The sequence below is a fragment of the Lissotriton vulgaris genome, chromosome 2_1, assembly GCF_964263255.1.
Source record: "Lissotriton vulgaris chromosome 2_1, aLisVul1.2, whole genome shotgun sequence".
NCBI lineage: Eukaryota > Metazoa > Chordata > Amphibia > Caudata > Salamandridae > Lissotriton > Lissotriton vulgaris.
This window is the reverse complement of record NC_141687.1, coordinates 1321029286-1321048124: the sequence shown is the minus strand read 5'-3', so window position 1 is coordinate 1321048124 and position 18839 is coordinate 1321029286. Positions and strand designations below refer to the sequence as shown.

The 18839-nt window shown below is 45.2% G+C and overlaps 1 protein-coding gene across 3 annotated transcripts in view; it reads left to right on the top strand.

Annotated features, from left to right (window-relative positions):
- The window catches only part of MYLK (myosin light chain kinase), a 1710670-nt gene that overhangs the window by 240032 nt on the left and 1451799 nt on the right, over positions 1–18839 (top strand). Inside the window, exon 2 of one of the 3 annotated variants that reach the window (XM_086957081.1) lies at positions 10364–10512. The gene's annotated coding sequence lies outside the window, so the exon portion shown is untranslated. Of the gene's footprint in view, positions 1–10363; positions 10513–18839 lie in introns of those variants that run through there. The other 2 variants (XM_086957079.1, XM_086957080.1) reach the window with 2 other exon arrangements.

Below are 18839 nucleotides of genomic sequence, written 5' to 3'. Positions count from 1 at the left end.
TGTGGTGCTGACAGGTCACAGTGCAAGCGACCATGCTGGTTGAGGGAGCTGGTCGGCCGAGCCTGCTGTGTGGGAGGGGCGGTGCTAAGCATGGGCGGATTTCACGGATCCACGATCCGCGAATTTGTGGATTTGCGGATTCGCGGATTTTCTTAATGGGGGGGTCTTCTGTGCGGCCCCGACGACGCTCACGATTGTTTTTGGGCTGATGAATGAGTCACTGAATTTGAGCTTCAACTAGTTCCAGTGACCATGTGTGTGTTACTATGCAATCGCCCCGAAGGGCGCAGGGGTTCCTTGAGTGAGCTGTCCATCATAGTGGGTAAATGGAAGGAAGACGGTGCACACCGCGAGTGTGTGAGCGGGCCCAAACGGGCGGGGCTTCCATGCGAGTTCACATGCCTCTTGTGTGTATAAAAGGTCAAAGACCGATCAGAGCAGCAAATCAAGAGAAAGAAGCTCCTGGTCACAGGAACAGCACGAGGATTGCGCTCGTGAAAGTCAAGGATGCAAAGGCCTCTATCCAGCATCACAGCTGATTTTTGACGGTAGATTTGGTAAGAAGACACACCTGCCCAATCTCGACGACGCTCCCTTGAGTGAGCTGTCCATCCATCATCTTCCTGTAACTATTTTAGGATGGCGCCGGCAAGCTGCCAGCGCCATCCTAAAATAGTTACTAAATTAGCTTCACTAATAGATAAAATAAAGCAGGTGCTCGAGCACCTGCTTTATTTTACCTATTAGTGCTTCCTGTGCTTCCTGTAACTTAGTAACTATTTTAGGATGGCGCTGGCAGCTTGCCGGCACCATCCTAAAATAGTTACAACAACAACTTCAAGCTTGAAGGCTTGAACTTTTGCCCCCCGAATCCGCCGCTCGCGGATTTGCGATAAATTCGCGGGAGTTCGCAGATTGCGGATTTACCGAAAATCCACGAGCGGAACGGATTTTGCGCTCACCCTTAGGCGGTGCATCATGTGACCTACGAGCGGTGCTCCCAAACCACGGTGCGGTCTTGGGTGTCGAGGTCAGCAGGCACTGACATCATTGGTGAGACCAGGCCAGTGGAGTGAGGCGGTCCAGAGTGCAGTGCCCACAGGTCACGGTGCAAGCAGTGGCTCGGTGGTGGTGGTTGTAGTCGTTGCTGAGACCAGGGTTGCGGTGCGAAGTGCGGCGGTGTCCTCTGCGGTGACGTCAGGACACGGAGCATGCAGCAGTGTAGGTGATGGTGTTGGCTGCTTTCCCCCTCTGTGGAAACTGAAACCTACGGTTCAAGTGGCAGTACTAAGAGGTAAGTGAAGGCTGTCTTGTCCCTGAGACTTCATTAACAGGGGGCAAGGTCTATTTCAAGCCCTTGGAGATACTCAGCAACAAGTGAAGAACGTTCAGTCCAGTTCTTTCACTGCCCAAGGCAGAAGCAATATCTGCAGGCCAACCCATTAAATCAACAACACAGCAACAAGGCAGTACTCAGCCTGGCAATTCTTTCAGCTCTTGTTCTTGGCAGGTTCCTTGATCCAAGCGAGTTCTAAGGTTCTGGGCCCACATATTTATACTCATTTTGTCTTTGTTCTTTTGGGCAAAAAGTGTCTGTCCAAACCAGTTCCGTCCTTTCTGGCACATCCCTTGGGCAGGAGGTAGAGACAGCATTGTCCAAGGCAGACCAGGCCCATTCAGGTGCAAGGAAATCCCCTACCACTACTCTAAAAGTGGCCCAGATCTATTCAGCCCAGTCCTAACTCATACAGGAAAGGCAGGATACACCTCAACACCCCCCCAGTGGCTGACTGAAGAGAATGCCCATCCCCAGCACCTGTCACTCCAAAGCCAGATAGTCAATACGCAACTCAGCAGAGGCACACAGGATGGCTAAGCAAGTAAATACATACTTTCTAAAAGTGGTATTTTCAAACACCGAACCTAAAAATAATCTTTACTAAAAGATGCATTTCTACATTCTGAGTTCAGGCGTACTAAACTCCATTTCTTTACCTTGTCCCTATGGGAAGACATACCTATAAAATGTTAGAGTATTCCCTGTTCTATCATATGGGACAGATAGCCTTTCAATAGCGAAAAACTAAATAGACTGTATTTCACCATCAGGACACATCGCACACACCAGTACATGTCCTACCTTTCAAATACACTGCACCCTGCCCACAAGGGTACCTTGGGCTTACCTTAGGCGTGACTCACATGTAATAAAAGGGAAGGTTAGCGCTAGGCAAGTGGGTGCACTTGCCAAGTCGACACAGCAGTAAAATCTGCATGCAGACACTAAAGTGGCGGGTCTGAGAACCCTTTTAAAGGCTGCTTGTGTGGGTGGCACAATCAGTGCTGCGGGCCCACTAACAGCATTTGATTTACAGGCCCTGACACGCTCAGTGCACTTTACTAGGGACTTTTCAGTAAAACAAATATACCAATCATGGAAACACCAATCCATAATCCAATTTACAATAGGAGCACTTGCACTTGAACACTGGGCAGCAGTGAGAAAGTACGCAGAGACACTAACCCAGCAAAAACAGAGTCAAAACTAGGAGGTCAGAAAGAAAAAAGACAGGGGAAACAGGCCAAAAGATGCCAGGTCTAACGCACATCCCCTCCAGTTGAAAGTATGGAGAACTACCCAAAGTTCCTGGAGTTCTCTTCACTAAAGTGAAAGAACCTTTACAGACCATCAGTGTTGGCATGTTCTATGCCGGAGCAATGTTTCACCATAAAGTCCATTCCCTGTAGGGAGATGGACCACCCCAAAAGCTTTGGGTTCTCAGTCAAAACCAGGAGGTCAGAAAGCAACAATACATGGGAAACGCGCCAAAAGATGCCAGGTCTAACAACGGCCCAGGGATCTTAAGAGTCTATTCATGCTTAATACGAACAATTGTTGCAGGCATTTAAGCAGTTCTCAGATAAAGAGATGGGGCATTTTATTTAGAGATTTCTGCATGGATTGAGACCTGAGGGTCGTTCTGATTCAACAATGTTTAATCTGTTGGCAGAATAAACCCATTGACAAGATCCTGCGATATGCAAAATATTGCAGCTATGAATTGGAAATTAAACACAAAAAGTTAAAGGAGAAGTTGATGACTGCACAAATGAAGGCAGCACAGAGACATAAAAATCAGCCAATCTTCGATAATCCAGGTCCTGTGCAGGGAAGAGAACAGCAGGACCCTATGATGCAAGGTGTTAATGATATTCAGCAGCAACGGTTTCCATCACAGGGTGGAGGAGTGCTGATTGGTCTAAGAACTGGTGTTGATGTGTGGAATTTGAAGAAACCTAACCCCTGCCATGTTTGAGGTAAGTTGGGGCATTGGAAGCGTCAATGTAGGTTTAATGCTGGAAACATGGTAAATGGAATTCCGGTTCATAATGGTGGATTTGGGCAGTCTCAGGGAAATAACATGGTTCAACTACAGCAGTTACAGAGACTAAGAGTTCAGAATTCCAATGCATCCAAGCCCAAGCGAAGAAAATTCCACAAGCCCTGATGCCACAGCAGAATGTGAATGCCCAGAAATACAACATGAATCAGGTCCCCAATGCAAACACTAATGCTCTTGTGATTCAGAACATGTTCCAACAATAGTCTAGGCTTCAAAACGATGATTTCAACTCAGGCCTGTCCCAATGAAGGGGCCTGGGAGGAGAGGAGAATTGTGTGCTTGGTGCAACCTTGGAAGAAGGCAAGAGTGGTTCATATGTGGATGGTGAGGTGAATGGGAATTCTGTCTCATTCCTTGCTAACACTGGTGCTACCCGCTCTACTGTGAGAAGAAGCAGAGGTTCCCAGCCTACCCCTCTTGGGAGAAATAATCCAAGTTGTAAATTTGATAATAAACAAATGACTAGCCCAGTTTCAGAAGCGGTACCTGTCAAAATAGGGTCTTTTGAGAATCCTCAACATACTTGGATGAGACCTCTTATGTAAAATAAATTGTTCCATTTACTGTACTCCAAATGGTATAGAGTTTCACACTCATAATGAAGACATTTTCTTAAAAGGTGCTCAACAGAGAACAGACATCGGAATGTACCCTTAATTGACCAATAAAGTGATTTACCCTTGAATTGAGAGATACAATGTTGCCTGAAGTCTGGGAGGTTTCAGGTAAAGATTTCAAACTTTTCAAAAGTGTTGAACCAGTCCTCATCACTGTGAAGCCAAATGCTGAATATCCAAGAATCCCACAATACAATATGACCCACCCAAAACCATTGATAAGATTTCTTCTGTGTATGGTTCAATGATTGAATACGACATTCTAAAGGAGATTATGGGAAGTCCATATAACTCGCCTATCATGGGTTTGCAGAAACCCAATGGCAACTATTGCATAGTGCAGGACCTGCAAAAGTTAAATGTAATAGTAGTGTCTTGTTGTCTTGTGGTACTGAATCCTGCTGTGATACAGTTTCAGATTCCGTGTGAGGCGGAGTGGTTCTTTGTCATTAATTTGTGCCAAGCCTTTTTTCTATTCCATTGCATAAGGATAGTCCGTTCCTATGTGCTTTCCATTTTGGCATTTGTGTCTTGGCATGGTGCAAAGTCCCACAAGAATATACGGCGAGCCTCTCAATCTTCAATCAGATACTCAAGAAGAATTTAGACGCCTTAGAGATACCTCAGCTTTCAGTTCTAGTCCATTATATTGATGACCTATTTGTGGTGTTGAATATGCAAGAGGCCTGCAAACATGAAACTACTGCTTTTCTGAACCACTTAGTTGAGAATGGACAAAGTGTCTCCATCCAAATTATAGTTCTGCCAGAAAGAAGTCATGTATCTGGGACACCATATTGAGAAAGGAGCACAGAAGATGTCCCAAGAGAGACTCTTATTGATTCTGAAAATGTCCATTACCCGCCCAGAAGGAATTTCGAATGTTTTTGGAAATGTCGGGCTACTGCTGACGGTGGATTCCCAACTTTTCCCTGATGGCCAAATCTCTGAAGAGGTTGACCCACGAAGTTGTGTCATATCCGGTACTATGGGATGACAGCTGCATGCATACCTTCTCAGAGCTGTGAGAATGACTGTCGCATCCCAGCTCTGGGAATACCTGATTACAATACATGTTTTGCTTGTTTTACAGTGCGAGAGAGGCTGCGCTTTCTCAGTGCTTACCTAAATTCATAGCAATGCTTGTAGATAAGTACCATAAAACTCTGCCACACAATGATCATGTAGCCACGAATTGCCTATTTGCTTAAAAGCTGTTGCTTCTACATGTGTGTGTCTTAAAGAATGTGAAGCAAACAAAACAGGTGATGGACCAAATGTGGATCAATGTCACACATTCACCCCAGTCAAGAGATCTGGGCCAAAATCCATCGTTTTTTTGCACTCCACACCACCCTGGGTTAGACAATGGCGATATGCAAATCAGCTCTGACCCTGTGCCCCATGGGAACAGTCCAGTCCGAACTACAAAAGCCATGTCCTTCCCAGAACGGAATCAAGCATCCGAGGACCGGACCGGTTTCGAGGTAACACCTCTCATCAGCCCGGCTAGCTTGACTCCAGTGGTGTGGAGTGCCTGGGACCCACGTCTGAGCATCCCCAGCGCACTTATGGCGGTATTGCAAACAAAACAGGTGATGGACCGAATGTGGATCAATGTCACACATTCACCCCAGTCAAGAGATCTGGGCCAAAATCCATCGTTTTTTTGCACTCCACACCACCCTGGGTTAGACAATGGCGATATGCAAATCAGCTCTGACCCTGTGCCTCATGGGAACAGTCCAGTCCGAACTACAAAAGCCATGTCCTTCCCAGAACGGAATCAAGCATCCGAGGACCGGACCGGTTTCGAGGTAACACCTCTCATCAGCCCGGCTAGCTTGACTCCAGTGGTGTGGAGTGCCTGGGACCCACGTCTGAGCATCCCCAGCGCACTTATGGCGGTATTGCGCTGGGGATGCTCAGACGTGGGTCCCAGGCACTCCACACCACTGGAGTCAAGCTAGCCGGGCTGATTAGAGGTGTTACCTCGAAACCGGTCCGGTCCTCGGATGCTTGATTCCGTTCTGGGAAGGACATGGCTTTTGTAGTTCGGACTGGACTGTTCCCATGGGGCACAGGGTCAGAGCTGATTTGCATATCACCATTGTCTAACCCAGGGTGGTGTGGAGTGCAAAAAAACGATGGATTTGGGCCCAGATCTTTTGACTGGGATGAATGTGTGACATTGATCCACATTCGGTCCATCACCTGTTTTGTTTGCAATACCGCCATAAGTGCGCTGGGGATGCTCAGACGTGGGTCCCAGGCACTCCACACCACTGGAGTCAAGCTAGCCGGGCTGATGAGAGGTGTTACCTCGAAACCGGTCCGGTCCTCGGATGCTTGATTCCGTTCTGGGAAGGACATGGCTTTTGTAGTTCGGACTGGACTGTTCCCATGGGGCACAGGGTCAGAGCTGATTTGCATATCGCCATTGTCTAACCCAGGGTGGTGTGGAGTGCAAAAAAACGATGGATTTGGGCCCAGATCTTTTGACTGGGATGAATGTGTGACATTGATCCACATTCGGTCCATCACCTGTTTTGTTTGCAATACCGCCATAAGTGCGCTGGGGATGCTCAGACGTGGGTCCCAGGCACTCCACACCACTGGAGTCAAGCTAGCCGGGCTGATGAGGTGTTACCTCGAAACCGGTCCGGTCCTCGGATGCTTGATTCCGTTCTGGGAAGGACATGGCTTTTGTAGTTCGGACTGGACTGTTCCCATGGGGCACAGGGTCAGAGCTGATTTGCATATCGCCATTGTCTAACCCAGGGTGGTGTGGAGTGCAAAAAAACGATGGATTTGGGCCCAGATCTTTTGACTGGGATGAATGTGTGACATTGATCCACATTCGGTCCATCACCTGTTTTGTTTGCAATACCGCCATAAGTGCGCTGGGGATGCTCAGACGTGGGTCCCAGGCACTCCACACCACTGGAGTCAAGCTAGCCGGGCTGATGAGAGGTGTTACCTCGAAACCGGTCCGGTCCTCGGATGCTTGATTCCGTTCTGGGAAGGACATGGCTTTTGTAGTTCGGACTGGACTGTTCCCATGGGGCACAGGGTCAGAGCTGATTTGCATATCGCCATTGTCTAACCCAGGGTGGTGTGGAGTGCAAAAAAACGATGGATTTGGGCCCAGATCTTTTGACTGGGATGAATGTGTGACATTGATCCACATTCGGTCCATCACCTGTTTTGTTTGCAATACCGCCATAAGTGCGCTGGGGATGCTCAGACGTGGGTCCCAGGCACTCCACACCACTGGAGTCAAGCTAGCCGGGCTGATGAGAGGTGTTACCTCGAAACCAGTCCAGTCCTCGGATGCTTGATTCCGTTCTGGGAAGGACATGGCTTTTGTAGTTCGGACTGGACTGTTCCCATGGGGCACAGGGTCAGAGCTGATTTGCATATCGCCATTGTCTAACCCAGGGTGGTGTGGAGTGCAAAAAAACGATGGATTTGGGCCCAGATCTTTTGACTGGGATGAATGTGTGACATTGATCCACATTCGGTCCGTCACCTGTTTTGTTTGCAATACCGCCATAAGTGCGCTGGGGATGCTCAGAGGTGGGTCCCAGGCACTCCACACCACTGGAGTCAAGCTAGCCGGGCTGATGAGAGGTGTTACCTCGAAACCGGTCCGGTCCTCGGATGCTTGATTCCGTTCTGGGAAGGACATGGCTTTTGTAGTTCGGACTGGACTGTTCCCATGGGGCACAGGGTCAGAGCTGATTTGCATATCGCCATTGTCTAACCCAGGGTGGTGTGGAGTGCAAAAAAACGATGGATTTGGGCCCAGATATTTTGACTTGGATGAATGTGTGACATTGATCCACATTCGGTCCATCACCTGTTTTGTTTAAAGAATGTGAAAGCATAGTTATGGTTACTCCATTGATAGTCTTTGTACCCCACTAACTGGAGGTGTTGCTAACCCGTACTCTGACACAGCACCTTACCAATAGTTTTCTTATCTGGTATGAGCAAATCATCCTCCGAAAACGTCACCCTTAGGAGGTGTACTATTCTGAATCCTGAGACCTTGTTACCCCTTCCTGGAAATCAGACTATGTGTGATGAACCTGAACATGACTGCCAAGATGTCACTACACAAATCTGATCATGTGCTATTTGTTGATGACTTCTGTTTAATGATGGAAATCTAAAAGCTGCTTACACAGTCTGCACTGTTGCAGGAGTGGTTGAAGCCACCTGGCTTTAAGGAATGTTTTCAGAACAAGTGGCCCAATTGATTGCTCTTGCTATAGCGAGCTGTATTTCGAACCAGCAGAGAGTGATGATTTTCACTGATAGAATGGCTTTGGTTGTGTTCATGACTTTGGGCATTTGTGGTCCCAACGTGGATTCATGACCTCTTCGGGGTCACCAATTCGAAATGGAGAGAGCATTCAAAACCTCCTCCAGTCCCTACAACTGCCTACCCAAATTGCAGTGGTAAAATATGCAGCCTATAGATCAGATACAGACTATGTGACAGTGGGCCACAAGTATGCAAACACAACTGTCTGGTACTGCAAACAGATTTCTTGCACCTTTAATGGGGAATAGATCAATGAAAGTTCAGATGTCACAAATTGCAATCTGTTTTTGTCTGCTGTTGATACTTGGGGAGGAAGTTAAGAGATTGCAGGAAGAAGTGCCAGAGGAAGAACAGCAAGGATGGATCAGAACAGGTCATATTAAAAGAGATGAGGATGAAGTGTGGGTTTTGACAGATGATATACCAGTGTTGCCAGACCGCTCCTTACCCCCATTTGAAGGTATTACCATGGTCCTACACATGTAGGAAGAGACGTGATGCAGCGCCTCTTTAGGCAGACTTGGTCCAATACGAGATTCAGGTTTATGGCTGAAAGTTTGTGTCACAGATGAGTGGTGTGTCAGCAACAGAATGTAGACATGAAAACACCAATAACAATGAGTCACATAGGGAGATCAGGAGGCCCCATCAACAGAATGCAAATGGACTTTGTAGAGATGCCTGTCTGAAATAGATTGAAATATGTTCTAGTGATCATGTGCATCTTTTCACAGTGGGTGGAGGCTTACCCGACTAGGAGGAATGACAGTCTCACAGTGGCCACGCTCTTGTTGTGAGAGATAATGCCGTGTTTTGGTTTCCTGATTTCTCATGAGTAAGCTAGAGGAACTCAATTTAACAATTATGTTATGTGCAGCATTGTAAGTCGAGTAGAGACCACATTGCAGTTACTGTCAGGAGGCTTCCAGCAATGTGAAGCCAGTAAATGGCATATTGAAATCCAGATTGACGAAAGTGTATGCTTCCACATCTCTGAAGTGGTCTCTTGTGTTGATGAGTCTGTGAAGCACAGGACAATAGTATTGTCAACCCTTGATATCATCATGGACATGGTTATGGGACAACCAGCTGTGCCTGCGAATGGGCTTGTGAGCACTATAGATGACATGATTAATGATTACTGTAAAGGACTGACTAAGGTGGTGCATTCTGTCTCTCACCAGGTTGGAGAGGCTTCTGCCCAACCTCATCAGGAGCAGTGCCATGATCTTAGTCCCGGTGACTGATCTTATGGTGAAGAAGCACATTTGAAAGCCATGCTTGGTGCCTCATTGGCCGTACCAGGTGATTCTGGTAACCACTACTGCTGTAAAGTGTGGAGGTCTCCCGAACTGGGTACATGCCCCTCATACTTGTAGAGTCCTGTGTCCCCTTGACAATATAACAGCACCTGCTCCTGATGTGCCACTGGTTACATTTCAACAGAAGGAGCAGGTTAGTGAATCTGTTTGGGATTAGCAAACTGCTGGGACAGCACTCGTTTGGCCTGAGGGGAGTCCAAGAGAGTCAAATTCTGTCCATACAGAAGAGTCTAATCTAATAGAGTTGAATACATGAGGCTGTAACCCGGGTGAAGAGCCTAGTGCAATAGTAAGGCGAGGTGTACTCGAAATCATCGAATGAGCCCAGAAACACTAATTCAAAACTAAAATACAGACATGTAGGCCATGTTTTATAGCATGTCCTTACTTCATGATCAGGATTTTTTGAATTTTTTAATATGGTCGCTCGCTGGATAACTGCACCCGAAATTCTAATAGTTTTAAAATACATCAAGTTGTATTTTTTCTATATTCTTTATTTCATGCTGTTTCTTGGCAAGAGTACTAGACTACATTGTATTTCCTTTCATGCATATTTTGTAATATTTGCTAAAAATTTCTTTGAAGGCTGATAATGGATCACTTTGTAAATGATTGTTTCACTATGGACTTATTATAATATTCTATGAACATTAAGTTCTTATGCTACATCACTCTTGTTTCTAGATATCCTGTGAGAGTGGTGGAACAACTTGCTACTCCAGAACACCACTGGTCTTATGCCCTGGACATTGTCTTGATTAGAAAGATTCCTATTTGAAACAAGAACTTCTACGGTACATTCCAAGCTGGGAAGACTTTGGCCAGCTCATGCTGTAAGTACTTTCTGTGTTTTACTTAAGTATATTCACAACAGTGTATGCTGCTTGCATGATTAACACCCTCAAAATAATTGTAAGCACGACTGTGTCTTCCACCTCTAACATAATCAACTTAATGCAATAGGTCAACATAATCAGTGCTTGTTTTTACTTTGCTTCTGATTGTCTCATTTTTAGGGACTTTGCTCTACAGTTATGAAATTATCAGGCAAGTTTAATTAGGATAATCCATACTGATTGCTGCTCCTTGTAAAAATATGTTTTTCCTCAAAGTGTGAACACATTAGAGAAGGGTACATACCTGTCAATTCATGAAGCACAGTTATGTGGCACTTGCTCTGAATGTATATTGAGGATAATACATCTTCATGAGTGCATAATGAGAAAGCTCATGTTGGTTCTAAATGACAAAGGAACCTGTTTTTTATTTAAAAAACTGTCATTATTAATGTTTATAACAATGAGGAAATTGTGGTAACGAACAAAATGAGCCAATACACAAGCCAATGATTGGGAGTAAGCTCAGGCTTCGACAATGTGCAAAGCTTTGCATTGATGTTCAAGTCTATCTTCTATGCTTATTGAAGGTTGGGTCATGTGACCGCAACCCTGTTTTTCAAAATGCATTTTGTTAAGGGTGACTGCTTGTGTGAACAAGGCAGGTGTGCCGAAATGCGTTACAGCGTAGATTGTGATTAAAATGCAAGACTGAATGGCAACGCTACCCCTGTGTCGGTGTCTGAAAAAGTCTGTCTTTTTAACTCTTTCCTAAATTGGAGCAGCGCTGGGGCAGACCTAATGGATGAGGAGATAGTGTTCCAGATCATGGGTGCATAGATGGGAAATGCTTGTTGCCTTTTTTTTCTTTATCTTTTTATTAAGACAAAGCAGTGAAGGATGCATCGTATCACAATAATGGAAAAAACAACAATAGATTATTACAGTATAGTGTTGTTTAACCCCAATCCGCCGGGGACTATAGTGACACCTTCTCACCTTCATCTGATCTGGGACATCTTCTAGGCATTTTCCAGATTAGTCAGGGGATGTATTATCCCTCCCATGGGAGCACTGCATGGATTCCCTCTATATGCATTTCATTTGTCCCATATTTTCCCCCATTTCCGTGGGCACCCTCTATTCACATAGACTAATTTTTCTGCCACCATACAAAAATCCATGTCTCTCTTCCAGTCCCGAAGAGTTGGAGGGGCCTCTGCCCCACATAACGGGCTACATTGTATTTTGCTGTTAATTATATTGATTGTTTTCTTCAATTGAAACAGAGGCTATATTCCAATTGGTGAAATCTCATCCTTGATTAAATCATTATATATTCCATATTCTGTGACAATTTGAATTATTTGTAATATCAATTGTATTGATTTATAATGAAAAGATTGGACAAACATTGGTTTGCTTTAAAATAGAATACTTGCTATGAATTTTTGTATAAATTCACATTGTCAGATTAATAGTGTATGATTGTGGAAGAGAGTGCGGATAGGATTTGGCTAACACAGAAAAACACCAATGGAAAGAAGATTCGCTGTATTCAATTTTTTTTTGTATGCTAAATGAAATATAAGTACCACATTTTTAGAACAAAATGATGAAAAAAAGAGGAAAAAATATTTATTGTGTTGAACAAAAATAAAGGCACTTTTATAATATATTAGCATCTGGTATATGCTTCATTGAGGGATAAATCTCCAAGGTCCACTTAGTATCTAATTTCCTAAATGTTTTGTATTCAATTACAACTCTTGGGGAAGCCAAGGCTTCTAACCAGTCTTCTTCTTGTAGGTCTGTGATGTAATTTCCCCAGCGGTTCCTCAGGGTCGTAACAGTGTTGTGGGAGTTGTTAATAAATTTCTGACAAGCCTGCTGCTTCGGTATTTTACGGTCGCTGCGTCCCGTCTTGAAGTTCTTTGACCATCGCACCAGGCAGCTGATAGTCCAGGCCACAGTGTTATCTCGCCTGGACTATGCCAGCTCGCTCCTGGCAGGGGTCAACGTGGCGGAGGTTACTCGCCTCCAACGCGTTCAGAATTCCGCGGCGAGAGCCATTGTTGGCTTACCCCGAACATGTTCCGTCTCCGGCACTTTGAGATTGCTGCATTGGTTACCTATCAGGGCAAGAATACAGTTTAAAGTACTGTGTCTGGCGTTCAAGATTTTGAGGGGCGGGAGCCCTCAGATTCTTGCAGACCTTTTGTCCTGGTATGTCCCTACCCGGTCCCTGAGATCGTTGGGCCAGGCTCTTACGGTGACCCCCCCGATACAGGCTGTGTCGGGTTGGTGGCCGCTCCTTCCGGGTCAGAGCGGCCGAGCTCTGGAACTCTCTTCCGGTTGAGATGCGGCGGCTCACCGACCTCTTAGCTTTCCGTAAAGCTTTAAAGACCTTTCTGTTTGAATAGCTTGCTCTGTTTTTTCCTTTTGTTATGTTCCCTGTAAGTGTTGCTTATTTCTTGCCATGCGCCAGGACGCCCCTTAGCTGGGGCAGCTGTGCGCAATACAAAAGATCGTAACATAACATAACATGTGAGTGAAATCGCACTGCGGGTTAAGTGTTCTTCTAGGAGACTGCATTCTAATGGTGATGACTCATGTAGGGTCGTCCCCCGGGGCACCACTGCTTGTATGGCATGGTGGATCTGTAGATAATGGAAAGATTCAGAGGGAGCCAGTTTATGAGTTCTTTGTAACACTGTGAATGGTATAATGTCTGCCGCAGAATGACAGTCACCCACTTGTGAGATTCAAATCAAATCCTTTTCTAGTTTCCATTACACCCAATTGTTGGGATTCCCATAAGGGTGTTATGTTGGTAATTTGTTCTTCCATCCTAGCTTGAAAAGGGTTGAGTGCCATAAGCGGACTGTTAGAGCCGTGGGCCCCTCCAGCGAACAGCACTGCTGGTCAGTATATAATGCCCGGAGGTATCCCCTCGGCTGGAGGACCAATTGAACCACCCGATATGCCGGTTTGCATAGTGGGTGGTGAACCTATTGATTTATAGCTGCTAGTTGAGCCGCTCTATAATAAGTTTGAATGTGGGGCACTGCAATTCCTCCCTCCTACCAGCTGCAGGTCCGTTTGTTGAGTGTGATTCGTGGGGCCTCCACATCCCATAAGAGGGTTCAGACAGCACTGTCTAGTGAGTTAAAGTATGTATCTGGAATTGGAAATGGTGCGTTCTGCTGTATTGGAGAAAGCGCGGTAGAACTATCATTTTAAACAGTGCCGCTATTCCAACAGGGGGAGAGATCGCCAGTGTTTGACATTGTTTATAAGTCTTTTTTTTCTTGTTTACATTTCCTAGTCTTCACTCTGATGGAGTCCTGGCTCTAGGTGTGCAGAGAGCCACTCGAAATGGTGAGCTTGTGCAAGATAATCAAGGTTGCTCGTCATGCTGGATTTGTACATGATGCAGATGGTGTTGAAAATATTGCAGGCTATTAAGGTGTGCCAATGGAGTTCCATCAAGATGGGCCTATGTGATGTCATCATGTGTCACACAGTATCTGCAATATGCAAACAGCCACCTGACGAAGAGACATCACAATGTTAACACAGAGTTGCGATGAAAACCCTCACACAGAACAATTTTCATTTCGAGTGTTCAGGCCCTGAATGGCTGTAATGCATTGTGAGTTTTGCAACTTCCATGGGAAGTTGCCCTAGAAGACTATGTTATTAATGTTGGCCAGTAGAGGTGTGGGTGCTCAGCAGCTGATATTGTACTGCTGCTCTAAAGCCATACCCTTTCCTATAAGGCCCCTGCTGCTTCATCTGAGGATTACACTGTGTAAATGATTCCAAGGTTTGCAGGTCTGAGTCTAGCATATTCCAATGTGGGTATTTTTCTAGGGAAACAAGTCATGAAAACATTTATTGGGAGTGTGGTAGTGAAGCTCAAGAGTCATATGAAGTTGTAGTTGTGCAGAACCCCTTCCAGCAGGAGAATTTGGAGGGCGACAGAAGCAATCAACAGAAGACTAAAACATGCCACAAACCAAGTGATGGAATCAAAGTGTGAGAGAAAAATAACAGCTGGAGCCAATATACAGGCTTAACTATTGGTGTAGACGGTGGACAGATCATGTGTGCTTGAATGTATTTGTATGCTCTCAATATACAGTCTTGAGTGCAGGTGTGCTTGGAGGTATTTGTAGGCTGTCAATATAAAGCTTCGCATTCCAGAGTCCGAAGAATGTTGACATGTTGGAGTCAAATAATTAGTGAATCAAAAGAGCTGTTTTTTGTTACCTGTATATATCATCTGGAGAATTGGGTTGAGTTCTAGAGCCTAAATCTGCCTCATGGTAAATGTGGCTTAGCAATGGTTTGGAGATAACTATGAAAGGTGAATGGAATAAACCATATAGTCCACGAGAGGAAGCTCAGCCTATAAACACACATAAAATGGTGTAAATGAGAAAATGAGTCCCACATTAACGACATTCTTACTACTAAAGAGAATAATATGAGGCAATCCCTTTCTTGGGCTACAATAAGCAAGTGAGATGGACACATTTATTTGTCACAGGATTGGGTACTGAACACATGTTGCTATCTCTCAACAGAAGCAGTGGATTAATTCCAGTTGGACTGGTAACGAAAGTTGATGGATGTAACAAGTTCCTTTACAACACCTACCTTAACAACGCAGTCTCTACTACGAATTGCTTTACCACACATTCCTTTACCATGATTTTTCGTGGTAAAGACATGCATGGTAAACAGCTATCCGTGGCTAAGTTTACCACCCCCCTCCTTCTCACCCTGAGCCCTAAATACACCTACGAACCTCCTCAAAACTACACCCACCCCCTAAAAACGAATCTAAACCCCTCTCACCCCCTAAAAACTAGCCCTCACCCCCTCCCACTGCCTAAAACCTACCCCAAATCTCCTCCCCTAAAAACTATGCCAAACCCCCCTAAAACCCTAAAACTACCCCAATCCACACCCCCCTAAAAACTACCTTGAACTCCCCCACCCCCTAAAAACGACCCCAATCACCATCCCACCCCCTAAAACCTACTCTGAACTCCCCCACCCTGTAAAAACGAGCCCAAACCCCCACCCCCTAAAAACTACCCCAAACCCCTCTTACCTGCCCCCTTCTCTTTCTTTCTTTTCTTTTTCATGCCCATCCTGAACATTAGACCGACGTTTCCTTAACCACGCATGGTTAAGGCAAAGTTGTTGTTAAGGCAAGTCGTTGTTTGGCTTGCAGGCTTCTGGAATTCCTGGCTCTTGCCTCATTGTCCCGGATGCCACTCAAACATGACAAACTCGCCTTGTTTTCTGTCATATGTAGTTAGGGACTCAACTGGTCTAGTGTTTACATTTTGTATACTGTGTGTCTTTAAAAAGCTAGCTTCTTTGAAAATTCCTTTGTGGCCTACTTACCAAAGACCTACCAAAGCACCATCAGCTTGAATTATGTGCAGTGCCAAAACTATATTTTACTGAAAAGACAGTTTTGTTGGTTGGCAGGTGAGTGTTCGAAAGCTCTAGTCTCTAGCAGTAGTATTTGAGCACTATCCCCTACAAAAAAGATTAACATAGCATTCCCTCAAGAGCATTCAACTATTCCTTAACTGTAGTGAAACTGAGTCTCAATGAGCACTGGTAAGGAATTTCAAAAACAACAAGCATTTACAATGCAACGGTTTCACTTTGCAAAAGTTAGAGCTATTGGCATTGTAAATGACAAATTTTTTATTTATGTGTTGGTTTTGAAAATAGATAAATAAATAAATGGCATTGTCATTTACATTGCCAATTGCTTAATCTCTCGCAAATGTGAGACCTTTTGTACCCTACTGGACGAGCTCAGCAGACAGCAATTACTACCACACACACACACACACACCCAGAGCCACAGACACCCAGAGCCACAGACACCCAGAGCCACACACACAGCCAGCCACACACACCCAGAGCCACACACACCCAGAGCCAAACACACCCAGAGCCAAACACACACACACACACACACACACACACACACACACACACACACACACACCCAGAGCCACACACACACACCCAGAGCCACACACACACACACACACACACACACTCAGAGCCACACACACACACACACCCACACTCAGAGCCACACACACACACCCACATTCCGAGCCACACACACACACCCACACTCAGAGCCACACACACACACCCACATTCCGAGCCACACACACACCCACCCAGAGCCACACACACCCACCCAGAGCCACACACACACACCCAGAGCCACACACACCCACCCAGAGCCACACACACCCACCCAGAGCCACACACACACACCCAGAGCCACACACACACACACACCCAGAGCCACACACACACCCAGAGCCACACACACACACCCAGGAGGCAGAGGAGGGGGAAGGCAAGGAGAATGGAGGGAAAAGGGAGGCGGAAGTGATGGAAGTGTGCAAAAGGAGGGAGAGGCGAAGGAATAGAGGTGATGAGGGAAGAATATATAAAAATAAAAGCTTTCTTGCACACTGTGTTCATGGAATCAAGAATCTGCCATCATTCAAACTGTAATACGATGGTATCTCCTATTTAATTATAACACCACTGTGAGAAATGAGAACACTGCAGGACAGCAGATACGTTCACTACTATAGCAACATGTTCAAATAAAGTTTGAATGTAGGAAGTATGTAAGGTTTATTCTTCAGACTTTATTAATCTCCATTGTATTACTCTTAAGTAATGTGAAAATAATTCAGTGCAATTCATTCACCTAAAGCGACCTTATGGTGGTGTGTTTTTGGACTTGCTCTTGTGCTTTGTGGCAGCTGTTGATTGATTGATCACTTTTAATGAATTTTCATTAATAGTGCTCACTGCAAAGTAAATCACTTTGAGTCCGTCACAGTAAGAAAAAACAACCAAGGCACAGGGTGACAGAACAATCCAAGTATCACACAATTTGGTGCGATCATAAAGCTAAGATTTAAGACCCAAGCCTCTGTTGCTGAAGTCACCAAGCCTCTGAGTTGAGAGTCCACACTTAAAACAAGAAAGGGGGCATGATTTAAAACACACAAGGCACGCGAGGCATTGCTAATATGCACAGTAGAAAAACAGGTGATATACAAGTGCAGCCTGCATTATATATAGTGGCGCATGGACCTATGCTAGAAAGTCAACGAATGACTTGATGAATTCATAGCAACTGTATGGTGATTATAATAATACAAAAGAGACTTTGATCATGCAAATCGAGACTGGCAAGGGTAAAAGATACCAGTATTCAAGGCCAGTAGTGTTAGTGTTAAAATATTACAGCCGATGATAAATAGTAAAAATGATATAGATCACGAGAAGCTGAAGTCGGCTTAAACAAACAACATACTGACATCAGTAATTGGCAATGTTTAGGTGAAACCTAAAAAGGAAGGAAAACTGAGCCTCTATAACACCAAAAATGCCTCAGAGCACCACACCTAAATAAATGTAGTGCAACCCGCAAACTAAAATGAGGCCAATACACTGTTGAAACTAATGCACAAGAGAGGGAATGAATGCTCGCTGCCAACAAAAGAGGTAAACTGAAGGCATCCCAGCAGCCTAAAACTTATAGGCGGGGCCCAAGCAAAGGCTTGTGCGAGGGGGAACCCGTGCCAAGAAAAACACTTTCTGTCTGACATTATCACTGCGCCCAAGCAGCCATTGGTATGGGAAAGGTGGAAGAAGGCATAGAGTCAAGCCCCCAAAATGCCCGCAGCACCCAAGCAGCCATCTTAAATCTGAAGTACTGCCCAGCCGACTAAGCAGAAGTTGCAGCCCAGCTACCATGTGGGAAGCGCACAGCCCAGGCAGCCACTTCGGAAAAATCTCCTTGCAGACGCAATCAAATTACAAAGATGCTGCGGCGCAAGAGGAGCTGTTCATGAGAACTGCGGCACCCATATATTAAAACAAAGTTGTGATTTGATTTGATTTGTAAATTTATAGAGCGCAGCGATTGCCCATGGGCGTCTTGGCGCTAAGATAAATCCTTTCCAGCTCTATGGCAGCGTCTGATGTTTATTCGGAAAAAAGCCATGTTTTTACTTCTTTTCTAAAGGTTTCTAGAGATGGACAGGTTTTTATGTTCAAAGGTAGTTTGTTCCATGTACGTGCTGCATGTAACAGGAAATAACGGTTTAATAAATAAAGGTTTAATAACGGAACCACGACTAAAATAACAAGCATTTACAAGGGGCCGGAGACACGGACAGTGGGAGGGGGGAGGGAACGGGCACACGGGCACACGGACAGCGGGAGGGGGGCAGGAACCTGCA